This window comes from Bos mutus, chromosome 2 (genome assembly GCF_027580195.1).
Source record: "Bos mutus isolate GX-2022 chromosome 2, NWIPB_WYAK_1.1, whole genome shotgun sequence".
NCBI lineage: Eukaryota > Metazoa > Chordata > Mammalia > Artiodactyla > Bovidae > Bos > Bos mutus.
Genome location: NC_091618.1, coordinates 117,374,559 through 117,396,566, shown reverse-complemented (window position 1 = coordinate 117,396,566; position 22,008 = coordinate 117,374,559). Strand labels below are relative to the sequence as shown.

At 39.5% G+C, this 22,008-nt stretch overlaps 1 protein-coding gene across 14 annotated transcripts in view; it reads right to left on the bottom strand.

Annotated features, from left to right (window-relative positions):
• Window positions 1-22,008, bottom strand: part of OSBPL6 (oxysterol binding protein like 6) — a 217,533-nt gene that overhangs the window by 109,917 nt on the left and 85,608 nt on the right. For 11 of the 14 annotated variants that reach the window (XM_070358938.1, XM_070358932.1, XM_070358962.1 and 8 more), the window contains one exon: window positions 9,087-9,265. The exons of the other annotated variants lie outside the window; for them this stretch is intronic. The gene's annotated coding sequence lies outside the window, so the exon portion shown is untranslated. The remainder of the gene's footprint in view (window positions 1-9,086; window positions 9,266-22,008) is intronic. 14 annotated transcript variants of the gene reach the window in all.

Genomic DNA, 22,008 nt, shown 5'->3' with positions numbered 1-22,008 from the left:
GTCTAGAGAAGACTGTTTTGATCAGAGGAAACTTTTACTTCTGATGCCAGTTTTATTAAAAGCCACATGTGAAAAAGATTTGCTAATCTCTACCTGAAGGATAACATCCTAAGTAGTCGACAAATATTTTAAGAAAATGAATAAATTTTTTAACAAAAGGAAAAATGTAAACTAACTCTTTGCAAGGTTTGTTAAGTTTATAAAATTTAAGAAGGTAAAAAGAAACATGAAAAGGGGCAAAATTTGTTTAGTTCAAAAATGAGTGATGAGACAAAAGTCTATACAAGGGCATTCAAGTAACAAATTCTCAGCACCCACCATTCTCCTGCAGACCCCTCCTATATAGGCTGGATTCCTCATCTTTGCCACACTATACTTGATTTAGTATAAATTTTGGTATAAATTTTCACCAGTTTTTCCTTTTAAATGTTTTATTCTAGAATAATTTTAGATTTTTAGAAAAGTTACAAATACAGTACAGAGTTCCCCCAAACCCAGGACTTCCTCCAGTTTTTAAAAGCTGACAAAACAAGAGACCTTCATTTGAAAGTTCAGTTCAACAATTTACAGTGTCAGTTGAAAAAAAAAATTAGACATCTGAAAATAAATTCAAATGCCAAATGTGTAGTTATTGTCTAAATAAATTGTAAAGTACTTTCAAATTTAGTTTTCTTAATATGAAAGTTTAGTCGGCAAATGACCCTCGGTTCTCAGCTTCTGTCACCTCAAATGGGCATACGCCCTGTCACTTTCTGCGTGATACTCTTTTCATTTCCTTCACAGCACTTATCTCACTCAGTAGTTCCAGTATTTGTTTATTGGCTTTTTGTCTATCCCCAGAGACTTCCCCTGTTGTGTTTCCCACTTCTTGTTGTAATCTCTGCACTTAAAACAGTGCCCGTGTATACTGAGTAGAGACACTCAGTAGACTTTGCTGGATGAATGAATGAATACATGAGCAAACACTAGATATGGTAGGGGTGATAAGAGGCATGTGATAAAAGACACATCTATTTAAATTGCCATTGTTTCTGAAACTTCTGTCCTTTACCACCAGCCACATACAGCTGAAGTTTTGGATAGACTGTCTGTCAGTCTACCATCTGTGTAACCACTGCTTCCCGAGACAAAATCTAGAAATGTTACTTCCAATAAATCCTTGTAGTCTGAAAGCCAAAGCTTTCAAAGCAGGTCTGTATTGTTGGTTCACTGCACTCAGGACTTCCTGGCATTATTCATTAGATGTGAAAAGTCAATTTAAAAAAACATTTAAATCACCCTTAGAGTTAGACTAACTAAAGTCTAATTAATCATCTTTCTGTACCTAAAAATATGTTTGGAAAAAAACTCAAAAATACTGGATTCCAACCTTATGGAGGGTTGGAAATGAGATATTTTGAGAAGACAGGTGAAAAAAGACTAATGGTGAGTGGAAAAAGAAAAACTCTCCTTTTTCCCTCCTACTGTCTATCCCTCAGCTTCAAGTTCAAGGAATCACCTGCTTGTAGGAAAAAGAAAGGAAGGATAGACAGGTGGCAGGAAGGAAGGACAGATGGCAGGAAGGAAGGGAGAGGCAACTATCTAGTCCTGTATTCTCTATGAACACTTACATTTCTCCCAAGATCAAATATTACAAAATGTGTCCCAAAATCAAAGCACTTGATCCCTTTACTGAGCAAGGAAAAAGAAAGTCATTCTAATATAAGCATCCGAAAAATATCCATTTATCAGATAAAAAGAAGCAAGAAGAACAAAACTGCAGAGGCACTTTCAGACTATTTAGAGTATTTATCTTTCTTCTCTTTCTGGACCTGCACTATAATGAAGGGTAGACACTAATAAGTGCATCAATGCAGCACAAATTGATCCACCGTCCAAAGAGTACAATAATCCCACTGTCACTTCCGGAACCTCTCCTGCTGAAGATGTAATGAATTGCAAATAACTCAAATTATTCGTGGACTGAAGATTTAATAGACTAAATCTCACTGCCAAGAAACATATCAACATCAATACCAAAAATGGAGGTGAAAGAAATTCAGTTTTTGACCACATACATAAATTTTGGAAGCTCAAATATAATGATAATGATAAAAGATATATAAAATTCTACATTTTTTCTCTCTATAAAAATAGAACAATTATTAGTAGCAATGCTGAGATTACTCATCTGAGAAGAGATACAAATATAAAATCACATAATATTAAACTCCATAAGGTTAACTTGAAAAATTCAGTGTCAACTTATAATTTTTTATTTTAAAAAATATATATTTCTGCCTCTGTTTCCTAAAAAGGCCTGGAAACACTGACAACCGATAAGAATGAATACCCTTAATGCCCAGACTGTAGTTTCTAAATTCCATTTTCTACTAAAAGGAACCAGAGCTCCTTGTAATAACTGATTCTTAGATTGGGCTACAAAGTAAACAAGAGGAGCTTAAAGTATCCCTTTGAACCAAAAAGCAGGGGTCAAAAAACCTAATAGGGCATGGCTGCCTTTGGGATGTTCTTTATCTGGATCTGGGTGCCGATTATATGGGAATACTGAGTTTGTGAAAACTCACTGTGATTCACTTATGATGGATTCTCTTTTCCATATGTATTTACAGGAACCAATCTGAAGGGGTTCCCAAAGAGCAAAGTTTTTATTTGAGCATACTGAGAAAAAGAAAAAGTCACTGCAACTAATCAAAATATACTCTTAAAATCCATGAATTTACAATGATCCTCAAGAAAAAAAAGGAATTCTCCCCCTAAAAGAACAAAGAAATATCTTTGATCACCTTTTAAAGAGAGAAGCCAAGTGGAATGGTATCAATACTGCCAGTTCTCTTTGGATATTCTCTCCATTTCTCCTACCTGAGGGAGAAGTCTTGTGATCTTCATAACAGGTAAAAGGGAGCAAACATCAACTGTCTTGCTGTACCAGAACTGAGTACTCTTTCTCTTCTTCCAGTTTCTGCCTATGTCATATTTGTTGACTGGTTAGCTGATTTACGGGCTTCCCTTGTGGCTCACCTGGTAAAGAATCCACCTGCAATGCGGGAGACTTGGGTTCGATCCCTGAGTTGGCAAGATCGCCTGGAGAAGGGAAAGGCTACCCACTCCAGTATTCTGGCCTGGAGAATTACATGGACTGTATAATGCTGAGCGACTGAACTGAGAACTGAGAGACTGCATGTAGTGTGTGGGGTCACAGAGTTGGACATGACCGAGCGACTTTCACTCACTAGCTGATTTACTGGGTTTACCATTTTCACATTCCAACAGATTTTATATGTCAGTAATGACTCTCAAGTACTTTGGTTCCATTCTTCTGGTCCTACTTGTCCTTTCCTCAGGGAGTTAAGGAAAGTGGAATGTGGAACTAATAACAGGAATGCCAAGGAAAAAGAGATAAAGGGGCTTTCTGAAAGCATTTATGACCATACATGTTGTTATTGTTCAGTCGCTATGTCCTGTCCGACTCTTTGTGACCCCACAAACTGCAGCACCCCAGGCTTCCCTGTCCTTCACCATCTCCTGGAGTTTGCTCAAACTCATGTCCATTGAGTCGGTGATGCCATACAACCATCTCATCCTCTGTTGTCCCCTTCTCCTCCTGCCCTCAATCTTCCCCAGCACAAGGGTCTTTTCCAATGAGTTGGCTCTTTGCATCAGGTGGCCAAAGTTTTGGAGCTTCAACTCTTTGGCACTCAGCCTTCTTTATGGTTTATGGTTTATCCAACTCTTACATCCACACATGACTACTGGAAAGACCATAGCTTTGACTATATGGACCTTTGTTGGCAAAGGGATGTCTCTGGCTTTTTAATATGCTGTATAGGTTTGTCATAGCTTTCCTTCCAAAGAGCAAGCTTCTTTTAATTTCATGGCTGTAGCATTGTCTGCAGTGATTTTCAGTTCAGTCGCTCAGTCGTGTCCGACTCTTTGCGACCCCATGAATCGCAGCATGCCAGGCCTCCCTGTCCATCACCAATTCCCGGAATTCACTCAAACACATGTCCATCGAGTTGGTGATGCCATTCAGCCATCTCATCCTCTGTCGTCCCCTTCTCCTCCTGCCTCCAATCCCTTCCAGCATCAGAGTCTTTTCCAATGAGTCAACTCTTCACATGAGGTGGCCAAAGTACTGCAGTTTCAGCTTTAGCATCATTCCTTCCAAAGAAATCCCAGGACTGATCTCCTTCAGAATGGACTGGTTGGATCTCCTTGCAGTCCAAGGGACTCTCAAGAGTCTTCTCTAACACCACAGTTCAAAAGCATCAATTCTCTGGCGCTCAGCTTTCTTCACAGTCCAACTCTCACATCCATACATGACCACTGGAAAAACCATAGCCTTGACTAGATGGACCTTTGTTGGCAGAGTAATGTCTCTGCTTTTCAATATGCTATCTAGGTTGGTCATAACTTTCCTTCCAAGGAGTAAGCATCTTTTAATTTCATGGCTGCAGTCACCATCTGCCGTGATTTTGGAGCCCAGAAAAATAAAGTCTGCCACTGTTTCCACTGTTTCCCCCATCTACTTGCCATGAAGAGATGGGATGGAATGCCATGATCTTAGTTTTTTGAATGTTAAGTTTTAAGCTGGAGAGTTTTTCACTCTCCTTTTTCACCTTCATCAAAAGGCTCTTTAATTCCTCTTTGCTTTCTATTAGGGTGGTGAGTGTGAAAGTCATTCGGTCATATCCGACTCTTTGTGACCCCATGGACTACACAGTCTATAGAATTCTCCAGGCCAGAATACTGGAATGAGTAGCCTTTCCCTTCTCCCGGGGATCTTCCCAACCCAGGGATTGACCCCAGTCATCTGCATATCTGAGGCTGTTGACTATACATGGATACACACTAACTCCAGAAGAGGAATGGAAACAAACCCCTTTACCTAAGGAAATGAGATGCCACTTACCTGCTTTTTCTTTTTAAGAAGAGTTTAATTTCTTTCTTATGTAGTCAAGTCACAAGTCAAAAATGTGTGGAAACAAATTTCCAGTTACTTTAGTCCCATAAACTTAACCCAACAGTCAAAGGGACTCATGTACATTTCATTTTCATGTATGGTCAAGTATCAAGACATACTGGGCAAGACCTAAGACATCCCATGAGATAAAGCAAAAGCAGTGTAGCCAGAGGACAGTAAACTACCAGAAATCAACATCCAGTCCCAGTGGGCTTCTTTCTTGTTTGCTTCAACATTAAAAATGAGTATTTTGAGACCTAAAATCTGCTCTAGTAAGAGGCACTTTGAAAAATGAGGTGCTGGGATAAGAACCACTGTTTTGAGATCAAGTCAGTTTCCCCCATCTGTAAACTATGATCAAATAAGTAATATTTGCATTTAGCCAATGCAGAAAAAAAAGTACTATGCCCATAAGGGCCCTATAATTTAAAATGTGTTCATGGTTAAGGCTCTTTGCTAAGTCACTTCAGTCGTGTCCGACTCTGTGCGACCCCATAGACGGCAGCCCATCAGGCTCCCCCCTGTCCCTGGGGTTCTCAAGGCAAGAACACTGGAGTGGGTTGCCATTTCCTTCTCCAATGCATGAAAGTGAAAAGCGAAAGTGAAGTCACTCAGTCATGCCCGACTCTTCGTGACCCCACGGACTGCAGCCTACTGCAGGGAGCCGGCATATTGCATATTGAGTGCATATTGCATATTGCATATTGAATGCAGCACTTTCCACAGCATCATCTTTCAGGATCTGGAATAGCTCAACTGGAATTCTATCACTGCCGGGAGCCAGCGTGAGGAATTCCGCCCATGACAAAGGTCATGAGGAAGGAGGCTCGGCATACGCAAAGGCGGAATCGAGCCTCAGGAGTCCCCCTGGAAATTCTCGAGCATCTACCCCCAAAACCAGAGTCTGCCTACTTTCTGCTTTGTGCTTTCACCTACACCTCTGACTTTACGGGGGGCTGTCCCCCACTACCTCTCTCTGAAAAAAGAGTTAGCTTACAGCTCCAGTTAATAATTCCTGGGTGTGACAGTGTTTAACCTACAAACTCCTTTGGAAATCCTCTAGCCTGCCTAAATAGGTTTTTCCGGCCACATGTGATTGTTCAGAGCCTCCCAACTGTGAGAGGCAGGAGATGTTCTAAACTGTCTAAACACAGATTCCTTTGAGTAGTTAAAAGACTGATTAGAAATTGTATTGGTGAAGGGTTTTTCATTTATTGGGCCAATGTTTGCTGCTAAGTCTCCATACTCCTTACCTACCATGTCCTTGGCAGTGTATTGATTGATATAATGGGTGTATAGAAATGTAAGTAGTAGCCTCAATGTTTGTAACCTTGGACCCTTGAGTTAATTCTTTTCTTGATTGAGCCCACCTCACCTTTGCCCTATAGGAATGCAGCTTTGTCCAATGCTTTTTTGGAGGCTGGTGCCTGACTTTGGAATAATCACCTTTAGAGAAAGATAAGTTTCTTAAAATGTTAACAGGCCTCCTGGCCAGAAGATGATGTAGATCACCTGAACTTTTGCATATGATAAGTTTGAAAGCCTGGCTTAGATTACAACCAGGAACTGCTGTCCTTGCATGACTCCACCCCTTCCCCTATTATCCTCTATGCATAACTTAAAGTATAAAAACTACTTTGGAAAATAAAGTGCGGGCCTTGTTCACCGAAACTTGGTCTCCCCATGTCGTTCTTTCTCTTACCTTCTGGCTGAATTGTTCAGCCTCTTTTCTTTACTGAATTTTCCTACTGAGCTATCCTTATTTCAGCCTCTTTTCTCCACTGAATTTCCTCACTGAGCTATCCTTATTCTATTACTCTTTATATCCTTAATTAACGTTTAATTAAGCAGTTGTTTCCTGATCCTCGCCTACGCCGTGTCTCCTTCGAATACCCTGGATCAGCCGGGGCTGGACCCCGGCAGCCTACCAAAAGTTTGATTCAATATCAAATTAAGAGGAACATTACAGCAAGTAATTTAGCCCCCAACAATATACAGTGATCAAAGATGGGGAAAGAGAAATTTGTGATTAACTACAACCCACTGTGCTTGAAGATGTATCTGATTTTGATGGTGAGATTTCTCAGTAGATTTCTCATGTAGATGGCAGAGTATACAGCTCAGTGATTCACTCTGGTGTCCAGAATGAGTAATGGCCTAGATGATGGACTCAAAATCCTATAAGTTAAAGTGTTAGTCACTCAGTCATGTCCAGCTCTTTATAACCCATGGACTGTAGCCTGCAGGGCTCCTCTGTCCATGGAATTCTGCAGGCAAGAATACTGGAGTGGTAGCCATCCTCTTCTCCAGGGGAACTTTCCAACCCAGGGATCAAACCCGGGTCTCCTGCATTGCATGCAGATTCTTTACCATCTGAGCCACCAGGGAAGCCCAAATGCCTATAGACGTCATTCAAAAAAAAGCCAACCCAATGAATCACTTTACCTCCCTGGACCAAAACAGTCAGATCAGGCAATGGAGCCGTTAGGCTGTGACACATCAGACTCTGAAATGACAACCTCGGGGCTGGCAAAAATGATTCAGACCTTATCACCATGGAAATTAGATTTCCCAGCTAAGAACCATGGGCCATCTGGTTTTGTAAGTTTTCCTCCTTCATAGGCAAGTCTGGCAGGTGTTAGCTTAATCTCAGAAAATCATCATTCTCACAGTGCACAAATTTTATATAAATAATAAAATGCCAAAAGAGAAAGTGAATAAAGACTAAGAGAGTGTTATGTGTAAACTACAGGGGAGATGCTTCATGTAAGGAGAGAAGAAAGTGATCTTAAAGCAGAAATCTTACCTCAAAAGCCTTTAGACCAGGCAGGTAACATATAAGGCTGGTTATTTAAGACTTAGGGGAAGGTAAAGACTACCACATTTCAGTCCTTGAAATAGTAAAAAGATCGTATTTTTTAATCATCCAAGAGAAGCCAGGTGTGTGTGTGTGTGTGTGTGTGTGTGTGTGTGTGTGTGTGTGTGTATCTTATGTCAGGTATCCAGATTGCCCAATGTTGGCAATTAACTCAATTTTTAAAAATAAACTTCTATAGATTAAAAAAATTAAGCCTAAAATTTGGCCAGTAGGCCACCAGTTTGCAAGCTAAGCTTTAGAATTTAACTTTAAATAATATAATAAATAATAAGCAGAAAGCTCCCATCGTACCACCCCCACCACTGCTGCTGCTCTTGTGCCTCCAAGAAAATAAGGGTGTGAGTAGAGGATAAATACTGTAAAAGATCCCCAAGAGCAATGATGGTACATCCTCCCATTCTGGGGGTCTCTGACCTCAGAAAGTAGAAAGCTTTCTATAACTGGGAGGGATGGGTCCAAACGGTGAAGACCCTGGGCCTAAAATGTCAAATAGCATATTTCAGGTGGCTCTGAAAACAATAACTGCAAATATCAAAGGTGACAAGGGGCCCATAGTGAGCACTGCTGGTGTATTATTCATTTCAGCCTCATGTGCAAAAATAATACAATCAATTGTCTATTTATTCACTATGAAAGATTATAAAAACTGGATGCATTTTAAGAATGTGTACAGCATGCATATATAATGAAAGCAAGGATAACCTTTCAGTCATTTTCAGGATTAGGTCTGCAGGCTCATTACTCAAGAAGGGAAAGGGACCATCTTATTCTCACATGATGCCAGACATCAGACAACAAGAGGTTCAATATTTTGGCATGTTTTTTACTTCCTATCTTTAAGAAAATTACTGCAGAACTTTTTATTAAGATGGCTAAACATGACTAGAATGACCATGCCTTATTTTTGGATCTGATAGACATATAAGAAACAGAAAAAAAACATGTTTCTGAGATTTGGTAATATTTTGCTAATCTTTTGCTGTTATTGAGCATTGACTAATCTAATCCTGCTTTTGATTTTTTTTTAAGTTTTTTTTTTTGGATGTGGACCATTTTTAAAATCTTTATTAAATTTGTTACAATATTGTTCCTGTTTTATGTTTTGGTTTTTGGCTGTGAAGCATGTAGGATCTTATTTTCCTGACTAGGGATTAAACTTGCACCCCCTGCATTGGAAGGCAAAGTCTTAACCACTGGACAGCCAGGTCCTGCTTCTAATTTTAAACTTGCATTATCCTAACTCACCTTGTAACTGGGGGTCAAAGCCTTCTAGGTTGGCTTTAAGGTAAAAGCTGTTTGAAGCAGTTTATCCTCAGGTGCCCGTAGCTTTGACTGGAGAATTTGGTCTGTCAACTGAGGCTTCTGGGGTTATCTGGTAAATTAGGAGTGGTTTCTCGATTTCTTTTTTCAGGAAGGGGCAGAAGCTGAAAAAGAGAGATACTACAGTTGTATAGCATGTCTCCATAGACCTTTCATGAGCCTCTGTGGCCAACAGAAAATTCTTTCCAATTTATCTTTAGAGGAGAAAGTTCATAAGGGATGGCATTTGAGATTTTACCTCCTTTGTTCAATCTTATGTAATCTCAAAGACGTAACCACTGGGCTCCTCGGCATAATTTATATCTTACCCAGAGCGGGGAGTAAGAAAATTCTCAACTTACAGAGCAAGTATTTTCTAAAAGGAAATGAAGCATATTTTCTAGAAACATGTTTACACCTCCAATTAAATGTAAACATCGAAGAGTTTTTTTCATCTTTTAAATCTGTATTGGGTTATAGCTGATTTACAATGCTGTGTTAGTTTCAGGTGTGCAGCAAAGTGAATCTGTTATATATACATACGCCCAGTCATTTTTAGATTCTTTCAGTTTTTTTAAAACAGTCACTATGAAGTGGTTCCACTGCACAAAAATGTACGATCCCAATATCCTGATGAAGACCTATTAATGGTCTCTTATTTGCCCTGGGTAGAATTATTGCCAAATCCCTAGAACAATCCTCTAGCAAAAAGAGCTAACTATACTAGCAAAGCATAGTGTTCAACTTGGCATCATATCTCAGAAGGCAAAGAAACAATATTGAGAAGACAAAAGCATGTTCACTTTAAGTTTTTTTTTAAAAAGGAAAATAAATATCTGACCCTGAAATGTGACAACAGTTTTTTCCTTCAAGTCTCAGACCTCTCTCTAGCAGCCTTGTTTATTCACAAGGGAGCTGTAAAAATGACTCCTCAGGTCTGATTATCTCTCAAGCCTATTCTTTCATTCTGCTGTAGTTTTTTCTCATTTTACCTATGGAGAAGAAAAAAAAAAAGCAATACACATATACTAAAAAACTAGGACTTAAAAGTGCAAAAGATTTCTACTATCTTGTGTATGGTTGCTCTTTAAGTATCATTTTTATACAAAAAGTGTTTGTTCATTTAGAGCTCCTTTAACTCTACCAAAAAAGCTTTTGAAGTCTCTACTGTGTTGTAAGACAATTCTGCGCATCTTATAATTACTAAATAAAATTTAATTAAATTTAAATTTGATTATGATGATGACACAGAAGAACTAGGGTTAGCATCCATCAAGCTTATTTTTGTATGCTCAGCATTATATGTTTATTTTCTGCAAACACTACTCAATCTATGCTTTTAATCCCATATAATTATAGGCAGACTGAATATGAATGGTCAGCTATAGAAACTCCCCTATACTGCAGTTCTCTGCGTGCACTGCCCTAGTCTTACTCTGCATAACGTCTTACTATCCTGTAATAGCAAACAGGAAGGTAAGGGAGAACAGAGGACCACAGGGTAATAGCAAAGTTTCCTCTCTTTCTCTGTTTCCTCCAATCCAGTGGCAGAGAAGGAGAAGGGTGGTTGAATCTTGCTAACTGTGCCTAAAGAACGCCCTCCCTCCCACATCACACACACTGCGTGCGCGTCCTGTGTCTAGCCTGTGTGAACCGCATCTTGGCCTGGGTTCCATTTTTTACTTCACTCATCTCTTTCCGCATAGTCTTGGCTTCAAAATCCAGCTCAAAACCACAATCTCCTCCTCTTTCATAGATATTCCCAGCTAGAAAGGAGTTCCTCATCATCACACCGGGTACTTTGGTCAATTCTGACTAATGTGAGTCTGACCTGGTCTTTCATGCTTCTTACACCTCTCATCTTACCAGGCTGTGCTGACTCTGAAAGTAGGGACCAGACCGCAGTTTCTTGTACACTGTAAGTGTGGGAGTTAAAAAGTGAATTTAGAAGTTCTCTATTTATATGTACTTTGCAAAAGGTATTTCTGAGACTATAATTAATGTTTATACAGACGTTCTGCATCACTTTCAAAAGGGCAACAAATCACTATATAGTGTAGTGCCTTCTATAACCTTCGGGGGGACTGACTGTTCTACATTAAAAAATTACCAATCTATCAATACATATTTCACATAAAATCAAATGTCCCTGATACCAAAAATATTAGGAATAATCATTTTAATTCATCTTCAAAAACTTCATTAGTACAGAAAGAGTTATATTGTCACATTCAATTTCCAAATTTCTGGGTGACCAATTTATTAAGTTTTACTCAAAAACCAGAAAGTTAACCAAGTGGCAACTAAACTTTAATTAGAAACTATAAAGGATCTTGTTTTACGTCGCACATAAACTGCGTACGGGGCAGAAGTTCAAAGGCTCTAAGCTTACAAAGTTCAAGTCTGATTACTCCTTGTGACAGTACACACTGAAGTTTAATTCCTAAAACCCTCAGTAAAAAATAAACTCAGAGAAGGGAAGATGTAGTTTCTTTTTAAAACTATAGGCAAAATCGATGCTTTAAAAGAAAACATTATATCTGCTTTTTATCAAAATACACTAAAGGAATCATGTTCTAGCTTAATGATAGCCTCTGCAGTTTGACACCCACCTGCTCAGCTCTTAATAAATTAATAGTTGGAAAGGTTGGAAAGGCTGATTTGAACAAAGTCTTTTATGCTAGACAGTACTTGAGTAGGTGTCTCTGCAAAATCTCATCAGGGGAGTTGAGTGGTGTGGCAAAGGTTCCTTCTGAATGGCTCATTCAGGAACCAAATGATCCATTATCTTTGCAACAGAATTTTTCCTGTAAATTATGTGACTAATCCTCCTACAGCCTGAATTTTGCCCACCAGACACCATGTTCTTGTCTGGCACAGTCCCCACACAGTCTACTCATGTCTTATTCAAGCCCCTCTACTAAGCACATGATGTATTCTACCAAGGACTAGACTGTCCCTTTAGCACTAAGTCAGTGCAGAGAAAGGAGAGGCAACTCCATCACTCTGTAAAATACTAAAGAAAAGATTCTTAAAACAGTAAAGGCAGTAAAGATGACCAGAATAACCAGAAGAGTATATTTACACAAAGCTAGCAGTCTCCATAGCAAAATCTATTTTACAACTATTTTCTGTACAACATGTGGCCCATGGTTTTGATTCAATGTGCACATCACTTCCACGAAGGAAGTTTGTTCGTGATATAGGGTTAAAAATCTTAAATTGCTTTCCCAGAAAACCGTAGCCCAAGACACCATGTAAGACCCTTCTTCATTATCTTGCTTACCTTGCCTACTGTCTCCATTAAATACCTTAGTTGGTAAAAGGAATTATTTTGCTTTTCTCTCTGGCAGCAATGTTTAGACAAAAAATTGATGGTTCTCTTTTTACCTGTGATAAAATCTCAATACACTGAGACTTTATACACTGTGTCTAATTGCAGATGGTGATTGCAGCCATGAAATTAAAAGACACTTACCTCTTGGAAGGAAAGTTATGACCAACCTAGATAGCATATTTCAAAAGCAGAGACATTACTTTGCCAACAAAGGTCCGTCTAGTCAAGGCTATGGTTTTTCCAGTGGTCACGTATGGATGTGAGAGTTGGACTGTGAAGAAAGCTGAGTGCCAGAGAATTGATGCTTTTGATCTATGGTGTTGGAGAAGACTCTTGAGAGTCCCCTGGACTGCAAGGAGGTTCAACCAGTCCATTCTAAAGGAGATTAGTCCTGGGTGTTCTTTGGAAGGAATGATGCTAAAGCTGAAGCTCCAGTACTTTGGCAACCTCATGCGAAGAGCTGACTCATTGGAAAAGACTCTGATGCTGGGAGGGATTGGGGGCAGGGGGAGAAGGGGATGACAGAGGATGAGATGGCTGGATGGCATCACTGACTCGATGGATGTGAGTTTAGTGAACTCCGGGAAGTTGGTGATGGACAGGGAGGCCTGGCGTGCTGATTCATGGGGTTGCAAAGAGTCGGACACGACTGAGTGACTGAACTGAACAGAAATCCCAGAGAGTACAGTTTTAGTGCTACAACCCAACGGAATTTATGGAAACATGTGCTGAGGTAAGTTTCCGAAGAAAACCAAGACTCCAAGCACTGTCACCTAGCAACTATGGTGGCTTTCTTGTCAATAACTGAAGAGCAGACTTTTAAACTGAAAATTTATTTAATCTCATTAATCTTACCATATATCACAGAAATTAAAGGGCATTTCAAACAGTAAGGAAAGCATATGAAAATCAAGCAAAAGGAAAGTACAGACACAGTACTGAGTTTAGAGTACAAAGAAGGATGACGGGGGAAGAAAGGCAGAGAGTGGGTTTCAAAGGTCTTCTTCAATGCTGATGAAAGACCAGATTTCACTGGGTGGGCTGTAGAGGACTGAAGTGGAGTTTAGAGTAGAGGAGTTATGTGATTATGCTTCAGGGAGGCAGAACCAGGAGGACAAATTGGAGGAGAGAAAACCCAGATGCAAGAGAGAATCTCGGAAGATAAAGCAGCCAAAGAGGGAGGGCAGAGCTGCTGAGGACAACGGGCAGTCAGGAGGGACAAACGAAAACCTCATATTTGAGAAGGCAGAATGGGTCCCATTTGTCCTCACTTATTTCTTGTTTTTTAACAAAATAATGGAAAATAAAGCATATCTGGAAATACAGCCAATATTTTATAGTAACTATATGCAGAAAATAACCATTAAAAACTGTGAAGTGCTACACTGTACACATGAAACTTATGTAATACTGAATACCAAATATATCTCAATTAAAAAAAGAAAAGAAAGCATTGCCTATTTTTTTCAGAAATGTGATTGCAGTATAAGATATGGTCAATATGCTAACAAACTAAAATAATGTACTCAACACAAAACATATTTTTCTCATTCTGTTACATATCTATGATCTAGGCCAATTTCCCCAAATTTTTTTGGTTTGTATTTAACTTGGCTGAAATTGAGACATATTTCTCTGAGGGTAGGGAAATGTAACATTTCTGCAACTCCCAGAAGCTGAGCACAAGGAAAGGCCTGGCAACTATTGAGAACTCAAAGAACAAAAAATTCTTCCACATTAAACAGCTCTGTTAATACGAACAAAAACTCAGATGACTGATTATACAGGTAAGAATTCTGATTATCGATTACTTAAAGGAGTCTTCAATTTTATTATTCCCTTGACAATTTCTGTTATATATCCAAACAACACATATTACAGAAACCATTCAATGGTTCTATTACATGATTCAAAAATTTTCTTTAATATTTTATTTAAAAGAGAATGTCCTTAACTGTAAAGCTTTGGACAATTCCTAATCTTTGGACAATCCTAATTTTCCAAAAGTCGTATGGTACACAGCAAGAGTCAGCATTTTCTCTGTGAAGGCCCAAATTAGTAAATGAAACATTTTAGGTTATGTGGGCCATGCATTGTACCACTTAATGCAACTATTCAACTCTGCCCTTGTAGCACCGGAAAGCAGTCACAGGTAATATGTAAATGAATGATCATGATGTGTTCCAATAAAACTTTATTTACAAAAATGTAATAGCTCATATTTGGCCCATGGACTTTAGCTTGCTGACCCCAGTCTAGCTAATTATTCCACTGTGGCAACCTGGTATGGTTTCATTGTTCTTATCTAACTGGTGTGCAAAATTCTGATGAAGTAATAATAAAAAAAAAATTACTGGGAAAACAGGCTCCAAGAAAAATCTCCACTGCTGGTGTAGTGATAAAAGGGAAAACAAAACGAAAAGGTTCTAAGGAAGGGATGGATTCAAGGAGATGAGAAGTTTGGGTAAATTAAGAACATAGAGTTGATGATGTCTCAGATCACTGCTAAGAGAGTCCAGCATATATTCTAGGTGGAAAAGGAAAATATGACTCATGAAACCATTTTAGGAAGTACTCCAATTAGTGCCAAACATGCTTATTAATTAGGAGAAAACTTCAGGGAAAATTTGCCCTATTAATTAAAAATATGTTTAAGAAATGCATGAATCCCCAGCCAGCTTTACCAGATACTCCTCCTCTGCCCTTGTCTTCTCAAGGTATAAAATACCTTGACCTGAAACTTCTTCAACTCAAAGCTTCATACTATACAAAATAAATTGCCTTAAATATTTAGACGCATATTGTGTTTCCTTAAGTGTAGGGACATACTGAGATTTTAACAAGATCAAGAGTGAAGACCCAGGAACCTAAGTGCTAGGTTCAAATCCTGGTTCAGTCAACAACCAGTAATGGCAAGTTACAGAGCTTCTCAATGCCTCAGTTTCAAGATCTGTAAAGATGGAGAGAGTAACAGTACCTATCCTTCAGGATTATTCTGAAGATTAAATGAGGTTATGTGCATAGTACTGTGTAAGTGCTTGTTGTTATTGTAATTATTTTTGAAATCAATGGCCAGGACTAGAGGCTCCAAGAGATAATCAGAGAGCAAAACTAACTGACCTTGCCATATAAGCCTCAAGCTTTAGTCTACTGAATTAATTCACCAGAGAACACTACCAATAAATGGCCCTTTTCACTAACATTTTTATCAGTTGAAAAGCGTTCCAAGTCTGATAAAATTCAGATGCTTTTCTTTGCCTCCAACAGCTAAAAAATATCAGCTCAGAATATTTCCAAGGCACACACAGGTAGACTAAAATAATCTGAATAGGACAGAAAAACAAAAAAAAAAAACAGGGCTACTCTTTCCTGGGTAGTAGCCACTCATTGCTTACAAAGCGCCCACTATGAAGGGAAAATGCTAAGTAGGAAATTGAGAAGAAAGATGAAGGACCTTAATGACTCAGCTTTCAAACTAGCTCATCTGCCAGGCACATGGAGTATTAGGCATTACAGAACAACCCACTGGGTCAAACAAACAAACAAACAGCTGGGAAATAGAAATCCTAACATCACTGAACCTAGGGAGGAATCAAAATAAGTGCATGTAGTGATGTAGATGACTGATATCTGAGTGATAGCATTATGTGATATCTTTGGCACCCCCTCTGCAGAAAATTTTCAGCCAAAAAGAGCCATTTGACCCAGACCACACATGTTGCAGTTGTGTAACAGTATTTTTTTGTTCCCAAGCAAACTGCCAAAAGGATCATGGTACTCATGCATAATCATACCTAATAATCACATCTAAGGTAAAACATTTGAGTTAATATTTGAAACTAAGGAAAGAAAATAAAGCTCAAATTCCTTATTCCAGTATTAAAGGTCTTCCATGATTTAACTCCAACCAACTGTCCAACTTTATCTTCCACGATAGGCTCCTTGAAATCTAACAGACACAACTCCTTGCAATTCCCCCCAAAATACCCACTCTTTGCCTATTTTATGTGTTTCCTCTAAAGAAAACAGTCTTCCCCTTACACTTCCAAAGTCTAAAACCCTTTCTTCCTTTTAAACCCTGTGCAGGTGACATGGAATTACTTCCTATGGTCAGGTAGAAGTAATTCTTCAGGTTTTTAAGTTTTATAATCCTTGCTCAGTACCTCCTGGACTTTCCTCAGTCCATTTTGATCAGTTTTTGACACATGTGTCTTTCATTTCCCAGAATGGATGCATTCTGAGAGCAACATCCACACCTTCTCCATTTCTGTAAGCCCAACTGCACCATGGTACATCTACTATTTTGCTAAAGCATACAAGAAGTATGCTAGAATGTGCTAAAGTTCAATGTGACTGATCACAGAAACCAAATGGACAAACATGAACTCAGACAAACTTTGCTGAAAAAAAGGCTACGGTTAAAAAGATACGCAGTAAGATTTGTTTTCTTGTGAAGCAAGTTGAGAGATGAGAATTTCAATGCTACTCCCAGGGCACAGACACTCCCTTTACATTTTCCAACTGGTGATTTGTCAACAACTATTAACAGTGATGCATGAAAAGCTTCCCTCCTAGTCATGTAACTGGTAATACACCTCCCAAGTTAGAGAAGGCAGAAGACAGCTGGTCTTGTACTTCCCCTACTACAGACTCAAAACACTACCTGCCTCTGGGCTTTGGATAAAGAGCCCTCGAGACCTGTGCACAGAGTGATAATTGCAATCGTCATAGCTAATGTACTTTAAACTCTAAATATCCAAGGATCAAAATGCAAAAATTGGAGAATCTGATAAATAACAGAACCCACGAGTGCCAAGAGAGGGAAAGACGAATAAAAGAACCCCTGCTGCTGCTGCTGCTGCTGCTGCTAAGTCACTTGTTGTGTCCGACTCTGTGTGACCCCATAGACCGCAGCCCACCAGGCTCCTCCGTCCATGGGATTTCCCAGGCAAGAGTACTGGAGTGGGGTGCCATTGCCTTCTCCAAAAGAACCCCTAAACCCTGGCACTCTGCTATAGCTTGGGCAGAAGTTCATTTGTCAGACAGGTCACTTGGGTGGTACTAAGTGAAACACCTATTCGGATCACAAAGGAGAGGCTCACTTCACTCTGGGGTGACACTCTAGGACTGTGCTGATCGCCGTGCTCTTGCCAGGCCACTGAACAGCTGCCCAGCCCACATCCGGACTGTGGATCTATATTCACAGCTGATACTTCTCTCCTATTTAGTTCACAAACTGTCACATTAATGAGTTTTAATACGCACTCCTAAACATAAGTAACTTTCCTAAACTCCAAATCCTGAAAGGAAAGAACCCAGAGGAAATAACATTTTTACAGGGATGTCTGGACTCAGAGTTATGCTCATGGAAAGTTCTGTTGAGTGCTCTACCTGGGATGGTTTTCCTATCAATGACATTTGGAACATCCAGTCTCCAATATCACACTGCTGGTGTCTCTCAGATTACTGGAATCTTCGAGCAACTGAATCCTTTGAGCAGGTAGCTGGAGAGCCTATTTTAACTTACTTTTAAAATAACTATATGTTCTTTTATAGTACACACATGCCTACCACATGAAAACTGAAGTCAATACAATGCTAAAATCTGTTAACAAATCAGGTATAGTAAACTACCAGTGGCATCATTATAAATCATGCAGTGGTCTGAAATGATAAAATAGACCCTATGTGTACGGCTGAGTCCCTTCCCTGTTCACAATATTGTTAACCAGCTATACACCAATACAAAATGTTTTTGGTGTTAAATAATAATAATAAAAATTAAAAAAAAAGATCCTAAACAAGTATTAGTTTTGTATATGTAATCTGTATTTTTTACCCACACAAGGCTTAACTGAATAACCGTGGCCTCATTTCTCTTTGAGTCAGTCTCTTTTACTTCCTATGCTACTTTGATCGAATTATTTCAAGCTGCCCTATTTCTTAGTCCTCTGGCTGTATCAATGCATCTAGATTTCTGTTTGGTTTCCACAGTGACTTACTTGTTTGTTCATTAGACCACAAAAAAATCCGACAACTGAATCAGGCCTATTAACATTCTTATGACTAAAGCTTCCTGTGTTCAGATACATGATACTGGCAGTAAAAGCAGGATAAATTTTAAAATGCTGAGACAATGAACAATGCCATCTATTACAATTCAAAATTGTTCTTCTGGAAATTTAATTTGATGTCACAGATGGATTTAAAAAAACAGATGAAGAAAGCCGGGTAGACTATGATATCATTCAACAGTAGTTTTCCTTGAAATTGAGGGCTTCCTTTGGCCACAAGTAGAAGTCTGTGATATCCTGGAAAGAGCATGGGTCTTGAAGTAAAAGACTTACTTCAAATCCTAGCAAAGTTCTCCAGCTATGAAACTGAGCAGGTTACTTAACCTATCTGATCCTCAATTTCCTCATCTGAAAAATGGGGATTGGGGCTCTAATAAAACCTAGTTTAAGTTGCTCTGGGGATTTCAGATGATATATATTCAGGATCTAGTACTTCACATACCCCATGACAGGTGTTCAAATGTTAATTATGGACAGGTTTTTTAACTTATGCATTTTCAGACCTCAGAATTATTGTTTACTTCTCAATTACATACAACACATAATTTATTTAAAAATACACAGACATTATTGAGTAGTATGTATGGCTGCCAATTTACATATCTTCTGACACAGATGAACTAATATTAAAATTTTTTCTTTTTAAAAATTGAGAACTATGGATCATTCTAATATCTCTATAGGCCATAGAGTCATCCCTCCTTATCTGTGGGGCATTGATTCCAGGATTCCCACCTACTTACAGTGAACATCAAAATCCAAGGATGCTCAAGTCCTTTATATAAAATGATATATAGTATTTGCATATAACCTATGGAGAAGGCAATGGAACCCCACTCCCGTACCCTTGCCTGGAAAATTCCATGGACGGAGGAGCCTGGTAGGCTGCAGTCCATGGGGTCTCTAAGAGTCGGACACAACTGAGCGACTTCACTTTCACTTTTCAGTTTCATGCATTGGAGAAGGAAATGGCAACCCACTCCAGTGTTCTTGCCTGGAGAATCCCAGGGACAGGGGAGCCTGGTCGGCTGCCGTCTATGGGGTCGCACAGAGTTGGACACGACTGAAGCGACTTAGCAGCATGGACATATTCCTGTACACTTTAAATCATCTCTAGGGTACTTATAAAACCTAGTACAACGTAAGTGAAAAGTGCAAGTGAAAGTGTGACCGACTCTTTGCAACCGCATGAACCACAGCCCGCCAGGCTCCTTTGTCCACAGAATTCTCCAGGCAAGAATACTGGAGTGGGTAGCCATTCCCTTCTCTAGGGGACCTTCCCAACCCAGGGATCAAACCTAGGTCTCCTGCAATGCAGGCAGATTCTTTACCATCTGAGCCACTAGGAAAGACCCAATACAATGTGAATGCTATTTAAACACAAGCATACTTCCCTCCTTTTACTGCTCTTCACTTTACTGCACTTAAAAGATACTGCATTTTTTTGGAAATTGAAGGCTGGTGGCAACTCTGTGTCAAGTCAGTCTTAGACGCCATTTTTCCAACAGCATTTGCTCACTTTGTAACATTTTGATAACTTTTGCAATATTTCAAACATTTTCATTATTATTATAATTTTTGTCATGGTGATCTGTGATTAGTGATCTTTGATGTTACTATTACAAAAATAATTAGGACTCACTGAAGGCTCTGCAAGGAGATCCAACCAGTCCATTCTAAAGGAGATCAGTCCTGGGTGTTCTCTGGAAGGACTGATGCTAAAGCTGAAACTCCAGTACTTTGGCCACCTCATGAAGAGTTGACTCATTGGAAAAGACTCTGATACTGGGAGGGATTGGGGGCAGGAGGAGAAGGGGATGACAGAGGAGATGGCTGGATGGCATCACTAACTCAATGGACGTGAGTTTGAGTGAACTCCAGGAGTTGGTGATGGACAGGGAGGCCTGGCGTGCTGCAACCCATGGGGTCGCAAAGAGCCAGACATGACTGAACAACTGAACTGAACTGAAGGCTCAGATGAAGGTTATTAATTTTTAGTAATAAAATATTTTTCTTTAAGATTTTTTTTTATGTGGATTATTTTTAAAGTCTGGAATTTGTTACAGTATTAGTTCTGTTTTATGTTTTGGTTTTTGGCCACGAGGCATGTGGGATCTTAGCTCCCCAACCAGGGACTGAACCCACACCCCCTGCAGTGGAAGCTGAAGCGTTAACCACTGGACCACCAGAGAAGACCCAATACAGTATTTTTACTTTAAGGCACATACATTGCTTTTTAAGACATAATGCTATTGGACACTGAATAGACTACAGTATAGTATAATTTTTATATGCACTGGGAAGACGAAAAATTCGTATGACTCACTTTGTTGCAATATTCACTTTACACGGTGGTCTGAAGCCAAATCCTCAATACCGCCAGGGTACGCCGGTAGTTGCTGGTATGCCACAAATTCAAGTTTTGCTTCTGAAATTTTCTGAAAATTTTTTTCCCTGAATAGTTTTAATCTGTAGTTGGTCGAATCTGCAGATACAGAACCTACAGATTTGGAGGGCTGACTATATACTTTCTTCAGACTACAAATCTGCCATCCCAGGGGGAAGTTACACATAAAAATCATTGAAATATTAGTTGTCTAATAGTAAGCTTCTATGAGGTTCACAGAAATAAAGACTATGAACTGAAAGGCTGAAAGTCACAAGTAATAGGTAACTGTAAGTTAGTGGTAAGTTAACTGTAAGTGAACTGCAGTAAGCGGCCAAGAGCCCTGTCTCCAGAACTATCTACATTCAAATTCCTCTTTGCCCCTCTCTAGCCGCGGACCTTGGGAGAGTTCTATCTTTCCTCTGTTCTTTGGTTTCCTAATCAATGAAATGGAGTGACTGAGAGTATCTATTTCATAGGGTAGTAATGAGGACTGAACAGGAATAGCTGGTACACAGGAGGTGCCCGATGTCAGCTTTTATTATTATTAAAGCAACTGTGACCAACAGTCACACTGCATATATATCCTGACTCACATAACTCACAGCCATGCTTTGTGCTTTTCCTTGTTCATCCCCACAAAAAGAAAACAAGAGATTTTTCTTGATAAGAGAGCCAAACCGAGGAAATTACTGGAAAGCATTCATGGCCTAATTCCTATCCTACCTGGTGCAGACCTCACCTGAGCCCAGCCCAACCCCACCGCGGGGCCCCGTCAGAGGTTCCTCTTATAGTGCAGCCCACAACCTATCCTGAGGAAGGAGCAGAGGGAAACTTTGGTCACAAACAGTCCTGCACCAGCCACTGTGTTAGTATGGGCCTTGCTCGACACCCTTAATCTTATTCAGTAGCAATAGTAGGGCAGAGTTTTTGGCACAGCACAGACTCTCAATTAGCACAGACTCTGATTGTGCAATCAATGGCATCATGAAACTGATGATGGGAATCAATAAGTAAAAGACAGAATTAAATAACTGGTTGGCATAATGCTCTGCTCTCATATTTGCCTTC